Source organism: Amyelois transitella, chromosome 22 (assembly GCF_032362555.1).
Source record: "Amyelois transitella isolate CPQ chromosome 22, ilAmyTran1.1, whole genome shotgun sequence".
Taxonomy (NCBI): domain Eukaryota; kingdom Metazoa; phylum Arthropoda; class Insecta; order Lepidoptera; family Pyralidae; genus Amyelois; species Amyelois transitella.
The window spans coordinates 7,008,555-7,028,767 of NC_083525.1; the positions used below are offsets into that span (position 1 = coordinate 7,008,555).

Sequence of the window (20,213 nt, forward strand, 5' to 3'; positions counted from 1 at the left end):
ATAGTCCGTAAAAGTAATTTACTTCAGACTATTTGTCGATATCAGTAAGTATTCTTTTAACTTTAGCCTTCTTCTTCTTTCTTTTAACCTATGCCCAAAGAGGGAAAAGGTGAGTGACGCATCTGTCATTACCACCCAAATCTGAATAGTGAATGAAGTAAATAACACATTATTTGGGCGAGGTCAAATTGCCTCTTACAAAACGCTACTTACATTTACTTACGCTACTAAACCAAACATGGCGTCAATTTTACAAATTGACGACGAAATGTACTTATTAGATTAGTTAGATTAATGTCTATGTGCAATACAGCATTTTCTGTACATATTTCATAACCACTTATCTAAATTATACACCTTCACGAAAACTTAAGCGCGTATTTCATTTGACTTATAATTCAGGTATACTGAAAGATTCAATAAAACTACGAGTAATAAACACAAGTGAAATAGCATTTAGGAAGTTGCTAAATTACCAAGTCAAGTGGAAAAAGTACCAAACGGCGGCAATTCTAGCTGCACAAAGCTTCACTCTAGTATAAATTGTTAGAAAAAGAGTAACAAAATAAAAAGTAAGTATTATGGAACACTTCAATATCACTTAATAATAATAGTCAATCTTTTGGTTTCACAATATTGGTTGAGGTCAAATAAATTACTTCAAACTAAGTTTATTGCCGCTTCCAAAGCGTCAGTGCGGAAGAGGCGGTAACAAACTGCACTGCAGCATTTTATTTTTTAGACATATTTTTATTCGGATATCCTAACAATTCTTACCTTGTAACTTACCTTGTATCAAGTTGTTCAGCCCCTGTTTATATAACTTCGCCGCGCCCCCTACCAATATGGAGGACGCTCTCAGAGACAGCCTTCGACAAGGGTCCATGTAGTCGCTTGCTATCCAGCTGTCAAGCCTTGTGCTGGAGACAGATAGTATTTTAGCGCAAATATTTATAATGAGAATGTTACTAATAAACATACATACATACATAAAATCACGCCTCTTTCCCGGAGGGGCAGGCAGAGACTACCTCTTTCCACTTGCCACGATCTCTGCGTACTTCCTTCGCTTCATCCACATTCATAACTCTCTTCATGCAAGCTCGGCGGTTTCGGGTACTTTTGACCTGACCCTTTACCGTAATTATTATACGTTACTAATAAAGTTGTTTACTATTATACTTTTTGTACAGAGGTTTAGTCTAACTTAGTTAAGCTTGTTAATACTACATGTATAAAGCAAAGGGCGTCGGTTGTCGAATAATGCACACATGACTATTTTCGAAGTAATGTACATTAATTAGAATATTAACCGACGCCCTAATTGGCTTAATGATAGAATTAAGAATAAAATAGTGACAGGTTGCTAGCCCATCGCCTAAAAGAATCCCAAGTTTACAAGCTATCCATGACAATGAGATGGAGTGATCCTATTCTATTTTCTATTGGTGCCGGGAACAACATAGGACAGGAGACAATAAATAGATTATATACACGAAAAGTCAAACAATCTGGATTGTTATTTTAGGTTCGATATTTTTAAATTTTAAAACAGTAAATACTCACCATACATTTGGCAAAGGAACGTCTTCAGAACTCAGTTCTTGGTTGTTCCCGGCTCTCCAGGCGTTTTTTAAACTCTTACTATTCATTATCTGGCTATCGTAAAACATTTTTCAATGAAACGGCAAAAATATCGAATATCCAAAGAAAATTCAATTTAGTTTTCTAAAATTGAGGGTAGTTACAGACTCTGAAAAAAAAAACTTTTGTCGAATTTACCCGAACGTGTAAATTTTGTTTCAGTTGCTGTTCCATTTTAAAATAAAAAAAAATATAACAATAATGGACAAGTATTTTTTTTATTAAGCTAAAACTATTTTTGGAATAAGAATAAAATCTGAATGAACAGAAATTAAATAATAGACAAAAAAATATATTTTTTAGAGCAATTTGAGATTAAAATTGTTCCGGAAATTTTGAGAATAAAGAGCATCTAAGTGTATATATTTATATACCTATATATCTACTGGTGCAAATTTTAATACAACAAGTATTAATGCACCGGAAAGTTATAACCCCTGCACTGTTTGTGTCCAAAAATATTCAAAACATAACTTTGTGGCCGTTTTGTATAGGTTTAGACCGGAATGCGTCCTGGGGGAGCTGCATATGGCAACACAGAAATATATTTTTATTACTACGTCTAAAAACACCGGGAGGGACTGGCTGCAGGAGAAAGGACTTTATTGCGTTCGATATTCAATATTTAAAAATTGTATTAGATGTTACCATCAATACAATTGTAATAGTGAACTTTATTGCTATAGGCCGAAGAGTCACAACAGGTGTTTTAAGCGGTTAACACTAAAAATAAAATGCAGCGTAAAACGATGGAATAAAAGGGAATAAAATGGGACGTTTCACGGGAATGCCTTTCGATACACTGTGCGATTTGTGTGTCCGATTCAATTGTGTGAAATTCTTTGAAATGTACATATTTTGTTGTTTGTTTCATATTTTGCATTTGTGTTATGTTGTTTGCGAGAAGTGTTCTATTTTTGAAATATGTGTTTTTTTTATTTTTTTTTATTAGCAATTGGCAAAGCGAAAGTTGATTAACTAAAATATATATTTTTATGTCTTGTGTTACATATTCGTTCCGCTTACTGTTTTAGTCAAGTAAGTAACTTTCTTTTCTTCCTCCTGGCATTAGTGTCGGTTACATCAAGAATTGGGTGAGTAAGGTTATTACAAGAAGCGACTCTAACCTAGCCCATACATACATACATACATACATAAAATCACGCCTCTTTCCCGGAGGGGTAGGCAGAGACTACCTCTTTCCACTTGCCACGATCTCTGCATACTTCTTTCGCTTCGTCCACATTCATAACTCTCTTCATACAAGCTCGGCGGTTTCGGGTACTTTTGACCTGACCCTTTACCAGGACGTCCTTAATTTGATCAAGATACGTTCGTCTAGGTCTTCCCACTCCGACCTTTCCCTCCACACTCTCCTTGTATATCTGCTTAGTCAACCTGCTTTCATTCATCCTCTCCACATGACCGAACCATCTTAACATACCCTTTTCTATTCCTGTAACTACATCTTCTTTCACATCACAACATTCCCTTATCACGCTGTTCCTTATCCTGTCACTCAATTTCACACCCATCATACTCCTTAACGCTCTCATTTCCACTGCATTTATTCTGCTTTCATGCTTCTTTTGCCATACCCAACTTTCACTCCCATACATTAATGTCGGGACCAACACGCCCCTGTGCACAGCCAGTCGAGCCTTTTTGGATAGTTTCTGACTGCTCATAAAGGCATGCAAAGCTCCATTCACCATGTTCCCCGCGTTCACTCTCCTTGCAATATCACTATCATACTTGCCATCTGATGTAAACTTTGATCCTAGATATACAAACTCTTTCACTTGCTCCACTTTTTCTCCTCCAATCAAAATATTACATGCTGTCATTTCTTTCTCCATTTCAAAAACCAGTGTTTTAGTTTTACTTACGTTCACTTTCATTCCTTTCTCTTTTAAAGCTTCATGCATACAGTTTACCATCTCCTGTAACTCCTCCGCTGATGACGCCAGTATAACCTGATCGTCGGCATAGAGCAGACATTTGACGAGTAACTCATTCATCCTTAATCCACTTTTAGACTCTTTCAAATCTGTCAAACAGCTATCCATAAATAGGTTGAACAGCCACGGTGACGCAACACATCCTTGCCTAACGCCTTTCTCAATCTTAAACCACTCAGTGTGCGCTCCGTTTATCCTGACACAAGCACTCGAATCCTCATATAAGGATTTCAGTGCTCGTATTAAGAGACTGCTCACCCCATGCATAGAAAGTGCTGACCACAATTCATTCCTCTCAACTCTGTCATAGGCCTTTTCCAGATCTACGAATGTGCAATAGACTTTTTGACTCTTGGCCAAAAACTTTTCGGCTATGCACCGCAAGGAAAAGACCTGATCAGTACATCCCATTCCCTTTCGAAATCCCGCTTGAGCATCCCATATTTTGTCATCAGTTTCATTCCTGACTCTATTAATCAATACCTTAGCATACAATTTGCCGACGACGCTAAGCAGGCTTATACCACGATAATTTTTGCAGTCCAGCTGTGACCCTTTTCCTTTGTAAAGTGGCACGATAACAGCCTTACACCAATCTTTTGGTACTCGGCCGCTTCTCCAACACAAATTGAAAAGGCAGTACAACTGACTAGCTACTACGCCTTTTCCTGCTTTAAGCATCTCGACCGACACTCTATCACACCCAGCAGCCTTTCCCGCTTTCATACTCTTAAGTGCTTCCACAATTTCGAACATTTCAATTTCGCCTTCCATCTCATTCTCTTTTTCTTCGCTATAGCAGAAATCTTTCTTATTTCCTTCCTTTTTTTCAAATAAACTTTCAAAATAGTCCTTCCATATCTTTAGTACACATTCTTCTCCTTTCACAACGCTACCATCCTGGCATCTGATCCTAGTCAGCTCTCTGGTTATAGTATTTCCTCGGGCTGACCTTACGGATTTCCAGAATACTTTCAGATTTGACTGAAAGTCTTCTGATAGCCTTTTATCAAAATCCTCTTTATACTCTTCTTTCTTTCTAATCACAGCTTTCTTAACCAAATCTTTCATTTTCTTATATTCCTTACGTGCTTCATTCACATCTTCATCTATAACCTCTTGCATTCTTAAGTTAGCTTTTGCTGCTAACAAATCCAGCCATGCTTTCTTCTTTAATCGCACAAGTTCTTGCACATCTTTACTCATCCACGCATTTTTGTGATTTTTTCCTTTCCTTCTTCTACTTACACCACACACTTCAACAGCTACTTTCACAATTCTTTCTTTAAATTCCTTCCATCCATCTTCAATATCGCTCATTTCATCTAAATCTTCAAATTCATCCTTCAGTCTATTAATATACTTCTTACCTACATCCATATCTTGCAAATTTTCTACTTTTACTCTTTCCAAAGCGCTGGTTTGCTCCCTTACCCTGTGCCGCCAGCGATTGAAGATACCCCTTATCCGGGATATCACCAGTAAATGGTCCGAGTCAATGCCAGCACCGCGATATGCACGGGTATCCAGCACTTTGTTCTTCAATCTTTCATCTACAATCACAAAGTCTATCATACTTTTTAAAATACCTTCCACTGTTGTGTAGGTGTGGATCTCTTTATGTTGAAACATTGAGTTCGACACAAAAAGATCCCACTCTAGACAAATTTCTAATACACTTCTTCCATTATCATTCACCTTTTCGTCACCAAACGCACCAAGCACCTTTTCATATCCATCACGCTTTACACCCACCCATCCATTAAAATCACCTAACATAATAATCTTCTCATTTGGCCTAGCCCATATTGGTAATAAATAAATAAAAATGTACCTACACGAGACAGCTAGTGTACATAACTCCGAAATGAGTCATTGGTACAAGGTCGAGGTAGAATTTGAGCCTGTGACTTTATGTTACCATACGCACTTTAGCCGGGCATCTTAACCGTTCAACCGCCGACGTTCTGTAAAACCTGAACATATTTTTTTATTAATTTTTCACTAGGAAAAGAGTCACTGCCTTCGAGACGCTTATATATAGTTACTAGCTTTTGCCCGCGGCTTCGCCCGCGCAATTGTATTTAGATTATAAGGATACGCCATAAAATTTCACCCATTTTTTAATCCCGTATCGTGCGGGACTGTTTTAAGTTTATATTTGATTTAAATTCATATTGCTTCTCCCGTCTTGTCCCGTCTCTTCTCGTTCTGTTCCATCCCGTCCCAACCTGCTGTGTCCCGTCCTGCCCCGTCCAGTCCTATCCTGTCCCATCCTATTCTATTTAGTGCCATCCTGCTTTCCGCAACTGGTACGTATTTTACTAACCAATATTTAAGACTTCTCGCACTTCGACACCCATCAAAAAACGAGTTTCATACAAACTTCCAACCCTTATTTTTCGCCCTTGAGATGCAGTTTTCAAAATCCAATGTTTTAATGATTATTTCATACTAACCAAAATTTAATTCTAAAATTTTATGTGCCCAACGTTAAAATTGACGAAATTTCATACAAAACAACCCCTATTTCACCGCGATAGAAATGCAATTTTTAAAATCTTATTACTGTAGGTATTTGAATTTTCACTAAACAAATCTAACATTTCATGTGTCCAACATTAAAAATGACAAAGTTTCATACAAACTTGCAACCCCTATTTAACCCCCTTAGGAATGCAATTTTCAAAATCCAATTAATGGATTATTATTTTAATCTAACCGTAAATTTAAATCTAAAATTTCAAGTAATTATCCCACACTAAAAATGACGAAGTTTCATACAAACTTGCAACCCTTATTTCACCCCCTTAGGAATAGAATTTCCAATAATACTTTCTTAGTGGATCCCTCCTAATTGAAATCTACCTTCCTGCCAAATTTCATCTTTATTGGCTCAGTAGATTTCGAGATTTCGTGATTCCTAAGTGAGTGTTTTTCGCTTTTATAAATATAGTTTTTTTTCGTTTATTTAAAAAATAAAAGAAACAAGCTTTAGTCATTTAATTCTCTCTAAAGAACTTTAACTGAAATTGCTCTTATGTAAGTAAGATGTGTAGATGTCTGGTTTAAACAAGGATTTATCGTTTTTATACTGACTTCTCCGTTACAGCTCTGTGGTAAGAACGCTCAAAGAAATTAAAGGTGGCATTAGTTTAAAGAAGTTCTGTTCTACAAACCATAAAACCTTTTGTACATATTACTTATAATCACATCGTTTTCCCTTGCGGGATAGACAGAGCCAATAGCTCAGCAACAGTTCAGCTGTTTGGCTTAATTATAGAATTGAGACTCAAATAGTGACAGGTTGTTATCCCGTCTATATGGTCACGTTTATATCCCTTGCAGGGTAGACAGAGCCAACAGTCTTGAAAAGACTGACTGGCCACGTTCCGCTATTTGGCTTAATGATAGAATTGAGATTTGAGACAGGTTGCTAGCCCATCGCCTAAAAAAAGAGAATCCCAAGTTTGTAAGCCTATCCCTTAGTCGTCTTTTACGACATCCATGGGAACGAGATGGAGTGGTCCTTTTCTTGTTTGTATTGTTGCCGGGAACCACACGGCAATCATCACTAACACACACACCCACATCAATCTAATTTTACATTATCTCAAACGAAGTCGGGGTGAACGCCTCTCTCGCCCGATAACGCTTCGTTTGACAAGCGGTGCCATGATAATTAGTTTTTGTAAACTTCCGAACAGACAGACAGATTCTAATTAGTAAGTAACTACGTGATTTTGTGGCTACCCCCTGTTGGTACCGTGAATTGTGTTATTGGGTTCCGTTCCTTGCATCAGTCTGGAAACTTATATATTAATAATAATAATAAATCTTTATTTTTTCTCTCTCACATAGAATTACACAGTTAAAAAATAAGAAGTAAGATGAACCATGCGGTTACAAAATAATGATCTATGTGAGAGACTGGTGTCTGTACTAGGAGAACCTGTATGACAGATTACCAGCCTCTCCTACTCTAAACCAAGTGTATACAATGCAGGTAAACCTTACACTAGTTTAAGTATATATTCACTCTTTATTGTATGTATAGAAACACTATCAATCCCGCGGGAACTCTGAAGTAAAAAGAAGGCTATGTGTTATTCTGGTTCTTCAGCTACCCACATACCAAATTTCATCGTAATCGGTTCAGTAGTTTTTGCGTGAAAGAGTAATAAACATCCATACTGACATCCTGACATACAAACTTTCGCATTTATAATATCAGTAGGATTTAGAGTTGCAAAGAACAATAGGCGGACTTAATGCTAATAGCATTATCTGACAGTCTCACTAATTGGGTAAAGCAGAGTACCTTTGTGTGTAGACTTTTTGAAGGGTTTGTACCCTTGAATGATAATAAACTATATCTAATACTAGCTGTGCCCGCGACTTCGTGGAATAATTATTTTGGGCATCATTGAAGCCCTCAAGGATGAATAATTTTTCCCGTTTTTTTTCACATTTTCCATTATTTCATCGCTCCTAATAGTTGCAGCGTGATGTTATATAGCCTAAAGCCTTCCTCGATAAATGGTCTACATTCAACACAAAAATAATATTCCAATTCGAACCAGTAGTTCGTGAGCTGAACGCGTTCAAACAAACAAACAAACACTTCAGCTTTATATATATATAGATAGATAGGTATTGTACTAGTGGTTCATATCTGACGGAGCGTTACCAAAATACGTCAATCACATTCATGATGTTGTTAAAAACTCAATACTAAGAACACTGTATGTTGCCATTTTAGAAAACAGTGGAATTCATATTTGACTGACATTGTTTCAGCTCTCCCATTGAATAAGGCTTTATAAATAATATCACTGGAATCTGGATATTATAAGTAACAAAATAAAATGCGTTTTTACAATATGTGGTATCATAAAAAAATATGTTTTCTTAAGTTTTAACTTACAGATATATTGATGGACATGTAAAAAATAAATACGAATAAGGAACCCCAATAATGTTTTAAGTAAGTATACAAGAAGAAATTTCAGTTGCCTATTGTTGAACAAAAGTTGAACGGTTTCAAAAGCCTGTTTGTTCAAATTTAATTCAAACCAATTGTTACATCTTAGACTCAATTTGGAGTTTGTTAAATCGTTAACAAGATTTACCGAAATTAGTCAAAAACAATACCTTTGGTTACCTACTAATTAAATGATTTGGGGTAGAATAGGTAATTTATTACACCTTTAATGTAATTTGTCAAGGGTATAACTATTTATATATGTATACTTTGTGCCGTGTGGTTCCTGGCACCAATACAAAAAAGAATAGGACCACTCCATTTCTTTCCTATGGATGTCGTAGAACGCGACTAAGGGATAGGCTTACAAACTTGGGATTCTTTTTTTAAATCAATGCTTCAGGCAAAAGATAGAATTTTATACATACATGCAGATATCACGCTTCTTCCTCGGAGGGGCCGGCGGAGACTACATCTTTCCACTTGCCACGATCCCTGCCATGCATACTTATTTCGATAGTATATTATGTATAAATTGATCTATCCAAGTTTTTTTAGACAGACAGGATTGTAACAGATAAAATAAAATACGTAGAGAGTGTATCAAAGCTTACTGGTGGAGCGTCAGGCAGCTTTTAGTGTCGGCCATGTTTTTCTAATCCTAGGTAAAATAGAATTCACTCGATTTAGACTTCACTAGAAACGAGAGTATATCTGCACTAGGGATACATTTTCTGACACATACATACATACATATAGGACGCCCATATCCCCTGTGGGGTAGACAGAGACTGAAAGGCCACGTTCAGCTGTACGGCTCAATAATGGAATTAAGATTCATACAGTGACAGGTTGCCGGTCCATCGCCCAGAAGAAGAATCCCAAGTTAATTAGCTTTTCCCTTAGTCGCCTCTTATGACTTTCACGAATGAGATGTGAAGTAGTCTTATTCTAAAGTATTAAAAAGTTAAGTAGTAAAGCTATTCCCTTGTTTGAGTTTTACAATTCTACCTGGAAATAGAAGCAGACTATGTTTTTATTTGTCGTTTTTAGATCAATTTGAAGGGAAAACCGTGCTCAAGACATAATGCTAAATAACACCTATTTATCATCCATCCATTTCATCTTCCCCTCATATTTCATTTATCCAAGGAAATTCATACGGCGCGAAATCTTTTTTCATCGGAAGCCGGAAATAGCATTTCCCAAAACAAAATCGTGCCATCACGAATCGTGGCGTCTGTGGGCGGCCTATCCAGCTTCCCGCTATCCGAGTCAGAGTAGCCGGGTGTCTGACGCCGGCCGCACGTGCGTTCCTAAAATAAACCCGTGTCGCGAGTGTTGTGAAACCGGAACGTATGTAAGTCGACCTTATTTTTTAAAATTTCGAACCCTATTTATTAATTAAAATTTTGAAATAAGAATTTCAATTTTGATGTTTATTTTTTGTGAGTGACGTTTTGTGTTCGCGGTTTTTTTTTGGGTATTTTATGATGGCTTGTTTGTTGTTAATAAAAATGAATTGAATTAATAAGAAAAGGGATGTTTACTATAGTAATATTATGTTATTTTTGAACTTTGAATTGCAATTTTGAAGGTTATATATAGGTTCAGTGACGTTTTGTGTTGTATTTTATGATGATTACAAAAAAATATTGTTTTTACGAATAGCAAAGAAGTAAGCACCAACAAGAATAATTTGAAATAACAGTATTTAACAATATTTAATTTTAAAAGGACGTTTAAAATATATATCTATTAAAATACCTAATATACATAATTTACATTTTCCGTAGGTAAATGCTACCTCATTACCGATGTGTAGGTGAAAATTGTGTGAATGGTGTAGATTGTGTAGGTAAAATTATAAAGTCAACCATCGAAAAGGCATTAAAACTTAGAATTTTTCATAAATACAATGCAATCTAGCAACTTGTCACTAAATTTGTTAATCTCAATTGTATCATAAGCTTGTTTATGCGTACCAGCATTGTTCGTGTAACAATGTTAATTTGTCTAATCTAGTTCTGCGATTGGAAAATATTCTGACTTAGAGTTTAATAAAGTGTTTATTGTCTATTCACTCTGGATTATAAATTGATCCCGGATTAGGTATCTCCAGGAGGTCAAATGCAAAAAAAATTACTCCTTATGTACCGAGAAAAACCTTTGTGACACTATCCGTAAAAAAGTTAAAATAGACACTATCCGTGACACTATCCGTAAAAAAGTTAAAATAGGTACGAGTTTACGTTCGAGTGGAACTCTCGCATGTGGTAGGTACATACTTTAAATTCAAAATAATTTTCAATTTTCAAACATTTCGTATGTAGTTTAAGAAAATACCGAAATTATCTCATATGGCATAAACTACATTGATAATTGAGTTTTGTTCAAAACAGTTTGAAGTTTATTTTAAATTCTATTAACTATTTTTTATAGTTTATCCATTTTTCATAGTGTTTAAAATAATACGGGGACCTGACGAATTTAAAAGCGATTTATAAAATATTGTCACAATAAAAAATACATGATTAATCAATTTTTAAGATTTATTCAAAATATAGTTAAATATGTACATAAAGATACGATTGTTTAAAAAGAAACCTTTTTCTTTCACATGTTCTAGTACAATATATGAGCATTCTACGTATAAAATGTCTTAGACATACGGACGGGCAGACGGATATTACGAAAATAGGGTTCCATTTTTGCTATTTGGCTTTGGAACTCTCCCATACACTAAAACTATGAGTGGAAGAAGATACAGTGAAAGAAAAAGTTAAACTATATACAAATTTAGCGCCACCTACAAAAGAGTACAAGGTTTTCGCAAATCACAGGGGAACTATAGCTTTTACTGGAATCAAAAGTACCCTGTAATTTTCGAGACTATTTATTATCTATTATATAAAGGAACACGGGTGAGTGACTCATCAATGCCCAGCCTAAACCATAGTTATATTATATATGCTAAATTTCAAGAAGATTGGTTTAGTAGATAAAGCGGAAAGAATCAACAAACAAACAAACATACTTTCGCATTTATTATTAGTTGGGATTGTCTATAGCGGACATTTATTAAAACTAACAGCTGACAGTGCAATCGCCTGACGAAAGGGAGGTAAAGTTATTTATAGTAAACTTTGCTAGTAGGTATAACCTAGATGAGCTATAAAAATACTACATTACACGAAGGAGCGAGCAGAAAATGCATGAGCGGTGTGGATGAGTTCACAATATCTCCTTCAAAGGGGCTTGTTATCTGCCTGCAAAATATCTACAGTATAGAAGTGACTAATAATAAATAACACAGATTGAGTTAGCTTCTTCGAGACTAGTGTTACGAGATACTAAATCAACGATGCTAAATTTTATAATAAATACTTATATAGATAAACATTCAAGACCCAGGCCAATCAGAGAAAGTTCTTTTCTCATCATGACCTGACCGGGATGCGAACCCGGGACCTCCGGTGTCACAGACAAGCGTACTACTGCTGCGCCACATAGGCCGTCAATGTTCCAATAACACACAAACAATCTATCACTATTTGAATCTCAATTCTATCAATATGCCAAACAGCTGAACGTGGCCCATCAGCCTTTCAAGACTGTTTGCTTTGTCTACCCCGCAAGGGATATAGACGTATTTATATGTTTGTATATATGTCTGTACATACAAGCTTGTACGAAACAAGCGAAAGATTACGGCTTTTAAAATATTCAGTCATGAGTTCATATAATCACGTCTATATCCCTTACAGGGTCAAAAGTAGCCAGCAGTCTTGAAAGACTGATAGGCCACGTGCAGCTGTTAGGCTTAATGATAGAATATATGAGCCAAAGGTTGACTAGAAGAGATTGCATTAGCGATGAGTCCGCCTTTGTACCATCTCTGTCTGTTTTGTATGTTTTACTCTTATTGTGCAATAAAGAGTTTTAACTATCTATTTATATATTTCAAGAAGTGCATCATCTGTACAAATTCATAATTTATGTCAACCGCGTCAGGAAAGTCACGTTTTTATCGCGTCTGTTATGAAAATGTACTCTACTATTCGCAAATCGAGTTTGTTTAGTAGGTACTTACTTTAAAGGTAGGTACAATCAGATGCAGAGAAACTTGGCCCGTTATAGTTTTGATTTATATGAGCAAACAGTCATGTTTCTCTCCCGTTGACTGTACTTAATTCTAAATTTGCAAAACATTTGATGGTGGTATTTAAAATTACTGTTATGAATAGCAAAAGGGATAGTCCGATAATTATTAAATAAAATAAAAATAAAGACAAAATAAAGTAAAGTACACTCAGCTTTTTTTAGTCACACAATTACATTATCACACGTCATATATTTTTTTCTAACGTAACTCAGGTAATTCACTTATTCTTCATTTAACTTAGTAAAGGAATGAAAAAAAAAATGTTGACTATGAATGTACTTGTTTGATGGGTTTTTAAATACAATTGAATGAGTACCTGCCTATTCAGAATATGACGTGGTCGTCCGACAAATTCTATAAAGGATTCGGGATGATAGGGCCGGGGTCTTACTTATAGCGGCGAACAGAGCTTTCGAGAGCGTCGGTGTCGAATCGGTAAGGTGCCGTTTAAAATGCGTGACGCGCATAAAAGGCACAGGTACAATTCCCAATTAGACCACATACATACATTACTTTGAATACTACCCGATGCGCTTACGGTGAGGGAAAACATCACGAGGAAGGCTGCACATTCAGACAACTGGATTTGTAACCATGATGAATACAATACGGTTTAGGTTCCCTTGAAAAGGTTGTGCAGGTCAGATAGGGGTCGCTCTGTGTAAAAACCTGACTACCCCAATCTAGGATGCATTGTCAATGACATATCCCGGGCTCTTCTCCAGAGTGATGTGGATGCAATCAGAACTAAAGCCAGAAGGAAGTAGAAGTGCTTTTGAAAAGATTAATTTATACACCTGTATACTTTATTAACTGTTTCTTGTAATTTTCTGACTCCATTGACCAGTGTCTATCAATCAACTTTACCAAAATTATAAAAAGTATCGCGTTAAAAATAAGATATAAAACATAAAAAAAGAAGTACCTATATTCGCCCCAAATTGATTGGTAGAACAACATATAAAAAAAGTTCCGTCAATTTTTTTTTATTATATAGTATACTTCGATAGCTATCAATAAGGCATCAGCCGTAACTAGCTGTCTCGTCCAAAAAGACCACAACACCTTTTGTTTGTTTAGTCTGTATTGTCAGAGCATTGTTGGAGTCACCTTAAAAAGCCAGGCCGGATATTGTTTCCAAGATTAATGTTCCGCGGGCCTGCGCACGACATTTTTGGAATTTGATTCTGATTGGTCGTTTTAAAGTTGTATTGGGAAGGTGAAACAAAGGATTGGTAAAGGTGGAATGTATTTAAGTTTGAATTGAGAATATAGTGTTTCATTGCAACAATAAGAAATAATTTATCTGTCTAATGTACTGTGAATATTTAATTATATTTGAAGTGATAAGGTAGAATAAAAATACACTAGACTCCCTCCTGGACCCTACAAAAAGTTCGCAACATGTAATAAAACTTCACTTACGGCGAACTACCATCATTATTATTGGTAGCAATTATGTGGCAAAGTTTGATGAACTGGCAACACCATGGGTCATCATATTATTCGTAAAATACGGTTTGATTAGAGATGGGCATAACGAAATTTATCGATATTTAGACAATAATAGAAAAAAAAATGTATAGCACATTTCTCTCAAAAAGTCAACCGATATGAATCTCATCGTTTTTAGTATTTTATTTTTCAATCCACGAAAGGCGATGGCGATTGAATGCAAATGTCTGAATAAGTTTTTGACATATCTTAAATGATGCCCGTGAAATTGGAAGAGTTCCGCCGATCATCTGATCTTAAAATAAAATAAAAAAAATAATAGTCACATTGATCACTTTATTTTTTTAAACCGCAAACAAGGGAATCGTCTTTATGTTATTAAAAAAAAGTTGCCATAGCGAATTACACTATAGAGTATAGACATGATGGTAAAAAAAAAAAAAACTCATTAATATCTATGTTTTTCCATCCGAGCCTAAGAATCGTGCCGACGCTAATTTAGACGGAGTGATCAGTGAAAAAATCGAGATACATGGAGGAAGTTGGGTCAACGATCTCACTAGAACATAGATAATAAATAATATTGTAGATGTTCATATTAATATGTTGGTTGGTATATTATATTCTTGTTTATTTTTTGTTTTGTTATATCCTTTTTTTTCTAAGATCATAATCTTAACTCGCTCATTTAATTGTTTATAACCTAATGCGTATTATATTTGAACCAATTTTTGTGAAATTTTACACTTTACAGACATAACTTTGGTCACTTAAAAAAAAACTGTTCCCATTATATACTCGTGCAAAAGTGCTTTTAATTACATCGTTTTATTTATTGACATGATCAGATTCTGCCTTCTTAACCTACTCAAATTCATCGAAATTCGCCTCTATAACCGCGTCGTAGAGTTCTATGCAGAGAAGCTTGATATACGGTTGACTGACAAAACTTAATCATATTAAAACAGTTATGCAAAGAGATAATTATTTATCTATGTATTTTTGTATTTTAATGTGGAATACATATATGTAGATATACTAATGTTTATTTATATACACATTTGTCTCAATATATGTATAATATAGTTACTCCAGTAATAGTCTACATATGTTTAGTTAAATAAATACTTTTTGTTTTCATATGAGATTGTGCATGAGATATCATGACTTATGTTAACCACAAGTGGGGGAAGGCTGGTTTTCTGAGATACAGGCATCTGCCTAGTTCAGACACCAGTCTCTCATATTCATATTCTTACCTATTGCATTTACTACTTGATATTTGAGAGAAAATAAAAATATTTTTGATTGATTTTGATTGATATATCGTTATTTCGCTTCATCCACATTCATAATTCTCTTCATACAAGCACGTCAGTTTCGGGCATCGTGACACGTAGAAAGATGTAGCCTACACTTCTGGGAAAGAGGCGTGCTATATATATATATGTACATAATGTAATCTTTTTACAAACAGGTATATGAATATATATATGTCGCAGAGAAATGAGGATATCAGAGATTTCACGAAATCCCTAGGTATACTACGAAATCACGGAAGATGGTGAATATTCCTATTTAATACATCTTCTTACTAAAAAATTATTAGTGATATGACAAAATACTATTTCAATCTAGTGATATATCATTTCACTCATCTAAATCTAGTGAAATAAAGAACGAAAAAGGTTCGTGCTAAGTCTTTAAAAAGTACTTACATAATTATTAACCTAACCTAACCTTTTTTTTACGTATGAAAAGACCTTCGTCTACCCGGCCGGGTACGGGAAGCCGGACGGGTTATGTGGGGCTCGAACCCACTAAAACCACACGGTGCCATCACCTACCGCTTCGTTGCCAGGAGTCAGGAGCATGAGCTGCCCTCGCTCATATTCGTGACGCGGCGGCCGCTTCCACGGTGGCTTCCTTCCGCTCCCACTTGTGTCCGTTTGGGTAGAGAGAGGGAGAGAGATATATTCGACGATTTTTACTTGGAGGAATCCGTTTTTCTGACATTTCACTAGATTTAATTTAGTGAAACGACATTTCACTGACTATTTTAGTAAAAAGGCGTCGTAAATAAGAATATTCAACATCTTCCGTGATTTCGTGGTATCCCTAGGGATTTCGCGAAATCTCTGGTTACTTCATTTTCCTGCGACATATATATGTATTAGTAGCCGCGGGCCAATTCTAGTTAAACAATCAAAAGGAAATAATAAAAATGTTGCCACATATCGATATTTTCAATCGTTTTCGTATTTAACCACGTCCCGGCGAAATGGAGGCAATCCGACCGAGGTATTTGAACAAGGAATTGCTCCTGTATTATTATTTTTTTGGGCACAGGACAAACATTGAGGAAATTAGACTTATGTGTTTCAGTTTGATAAATTTTCAATATCAAAGTCTTATGGAAAATTTCAAAGGATTTTTCTAATAGAGATTTTTTTTTGTAAAAAAGTTAGACTAACGGAAAGGAATTTACAAATATAGTAATGTATAGATGTTGTACAATTAAGTTTATTTCGTATCATTGTTTTACTATTATAAAATAACTAATTTTCATACATACAAACAAGATTATTATACAAAATTAATCTAATTACTACGTTTTGATATTTATCAATTGATTAAACAATTTTAGAGTATCTACAATTATATTTTTTTCAGGAAAGTCATAAATTCTAAACCATTGCCACATTGGCGGGAAATTGCAAATAAAAAATCTCCCATAAAAATGGCTGCCGCGAATTTATTTTCGCAGAAATAATAGGGAATTCCTTTTGTACAGTCTCGCGGAAATATTGGTACATTTGTCAAACTTGAATAGAGAAAATGTTGTGTATGCTTTTTAATTTACCGCTGTCTGGTAAAGTTGTGTACCTATAACTTTTTGAACCAGAAAATGCAGTGCAGTTTTTATAAAAGAGTGTAAGGCGGAACGGTGACAGATGAGTAAAATGTAAGAACTTGAAGTATTTAACCGACTTCAAAGGAAAGGTTATGTGTTTGAATTGTAATTTCGTGATTTGGGCAAAAATCATTTTTGAGAATTATCTTACCAACTTCAAATATTATTAATAACAAAATTAAGTCTTAATTATATGGGATTAAAACTGTAAGGATCATTTGATGTCGAAATAGCGGTTAAATGCAAAGATTAGTAGATAGTTATATTGAACTCCTGACAAACCCTTATATGGTCGTAAATACTCAAAGACCATGTTCAGTTCAAATAGTGACCACATAGCCCATCGCCTAAAAAAAACTCCTTTAATTTTACAAAGCGCCCTTAAAGTGAAGCTGACACGCAAAATGTTTTTTGCGTGACAATTTATGTATAGGTATTGCTAAAATCCTCCCTCATTTTCCATAATCCCAAATATTTTGGAATCGTATCTAACACGGCCTGGAGACCGATATATCCTGAGTAATCCCAAGACAAATACACCAGAACCTCATTTAAGCGGCTTACATAAAAAACGCGTTAGGTAAGAAACGCCCGCTTTAGGAGATTCCGTACCTACAACATATTTTTTATAACCACCTACGTACCTCCATACATATTTTTAATATGTACTTTTAAACTTTTGCTTGATGAATTCATGCAGTTTTTTCCTTTGACAGCCTCTGTGGCGCAGCGGTAGTGCGCTTGTCTGTGACACCGGAGGTCCCGGGTTCGAATCCCGGCCAGGGCATGATGAGAAATTTGGTATGGGTCTTGGATGTTTGTCTATATATATATAAGTATTTATTATAAATATAGTATCGTTGAGTTAGTATCTCGTAACACAAGTTCGAACTTACTTTCGAGGCTAACTCAATCTGTGTAATTTCTCCCGTATTTATTTATATTTTATATTATTTCCTTTTGACCGGGTCACACCGACCGCGGTCACGTGTCACATGAACGTGAACATGAACGTGACCACGTTCATCCTGTGACCACGTTCGGTGCAACCCGAAGGAGTAACCCGGTCGGAACGTCAGGAAAAAACGGGACTTTCCGATTTCTATACATAATTAATTTATATTATTATCACGTCTATAGACAAAGCTAGCCAAATAAAGACGGTTTTCAAATTTTTTATACATGGATATTAATTAAAGTGGTAGTTTCTGCCTACCCCTCCGGGAAAGAGGCGTGATTTTATGTATGTATGTATGTATTAATTAAAATTGCGATTTATTATTTAAAAAACAGAAGCTTAAGGATCCCTAAAGAGTGATAAATCCTCCTACTTCATTCAAGGCACGCCCAGATATATTTATCATGCTATGAGTCCGCGAGTCCCCTTTCACGTTCATTATACATACATATAATCACCTCTATATACCTTGCGTGGTAGACAGAGCCAAGTTCTTAAAAATATAAGAAGGCCACTTTCAGCTGTATGGATGGATTGAGTATGGAATTAAGATTTGAACAGTAACAGGTTGCTAACCCATTGCCTAAAAAAAGATTCCCAAATTTATCCCAACTCATTTTATAAATCGATAAGAAAGTTTGTATGTTTGTTATCTACTAAACCAGTTTTACTAAAAAATATATAAACCCCATAGGGAACATTTGATTCCGGTAAAAACTATAATGTCCGCGGGATTTGCAAAACACATGTAACTATTGTTTGGTAGTTGGCGCTAAATTCGCGCGGGCCAACCTGCGCGTAAAATCAAGTACGTTCATAATTTTCCCTATAAGTCCGCCAATTTATATCAGGAGTCCCAGTTTGATATGTGCCCGTTTTTACGAAGAGAAAAATAAGCATATGATTAATTCCGCGGACCTTTTGCTGAGTCGAGATATATTTTTTTGCATTTTTCATGTGGACCTTCCAAAAGGGTACCAGATTTTGTAGGCATGTAGCTATTATGTATAGGTCTCGGACGGAATTCTAAATAACCTTTTTATTAGCCTTCAGGCTTCTTTTTATCTTTTACAAGCTTGGAAATTGGAAAAATATTGGACTATTCAATTTCTATGCTTACAAGGATTAATGTAAAACATGTTATCTTGGAGCGTTTACCCACTACAAGGTCAGGCTAGATGGGCATCTAGCTTAATATCGATTTGTTTTTTACTTTTAAAGATTACTTATAGAAAGTCAGGTTTGAATATATTAATAACTTTATTAAATGTAAAATTTTATAAATCCAACTCTAATTTTATTTTTAACACGTCTCTTTTGCACCGAGGGTTAAGCTTAGAACGCTCTCGATTAAATCATCAATATTTTCTATCAGGGCGCTTTTACTCGAGTATATTCGGTCTTCCTTCACCATTGTCAACTTCCACAACTTTTAAACGGCTCAATCGATTTTGTATCAAAAGTATATCACCTTTAATAAACATAATAAAAAACTAAATAATAAACGAATAGTTTCATTTGTTTGTGAGCACAGACATACAGAGACGTCAAATTCATAACATCTTTTTCCACCAGGGGTTAAAAATAGGCACGCTTGACTGAATCTAAATTAGCAATAAAGAAAAATTATTCACAAAACTGATTCGACAAATTTACAAATATTCTATCTAATTGGCTGATCTGCCAGTACAATTTAATTGGTCAGTTTTCAGCCAGCTACATTCAAACAATCGACGACCGTTAACATATTCGGAAATCAAACAATATTCTAAATTCAATTTGCTTTACAATTGATGAGAATCAGCCGGACGTATTGTAATCGAGTAGATTCGAATCATGCACATCCATCGATTCGACTGAATATCATGTCGACTGTCAAATTACTGGCTAACCGAGTTTCCGATCCAATCGATGTTGTCTGTCCGATTATAATGTCAAGTTTATCAGTATTTACCACCGAGGTGATGTCATTAATTATGGGTCTTACCCAAAGGGTAACAATGGGTCCCTTATCTAATATGTTTTGGACTAAATATGTTAGATTGTGGTAAGAGCCATCGAGAATATAATAACGTAGAGCCAAAATCATACTAATATTATAAATGCGAAAGTTTGTGAGTATGTCAGGATGT

At 35.3% G+C, this 20,213-nt stretch overlaps 1 protein-coding gene across 1 annotated transcript in view; it reads left to right on the forward strand.

The window, feature by feature from the left end:
* The first annotated feature begins 9,874 nt into the window (after window positions 1–9,874).
* The window catches only part of LOC106129903 (somatomedin-B and thrombospondin type-1 domain-containing protein), a 55,071-nt gene continuing 44,732 nt past the window's right edge, over window positions 9,875–20,213 (forward strand). The window contains exon 1 of the mRNA XM_013328599.2: window positions 9,875–9,949. The gene's annotated coding sequence lies outside the window, so the exon portion shown is untranslated. The remainder of the gene's footprint in view (window positions 9,950–20,213) is intronic.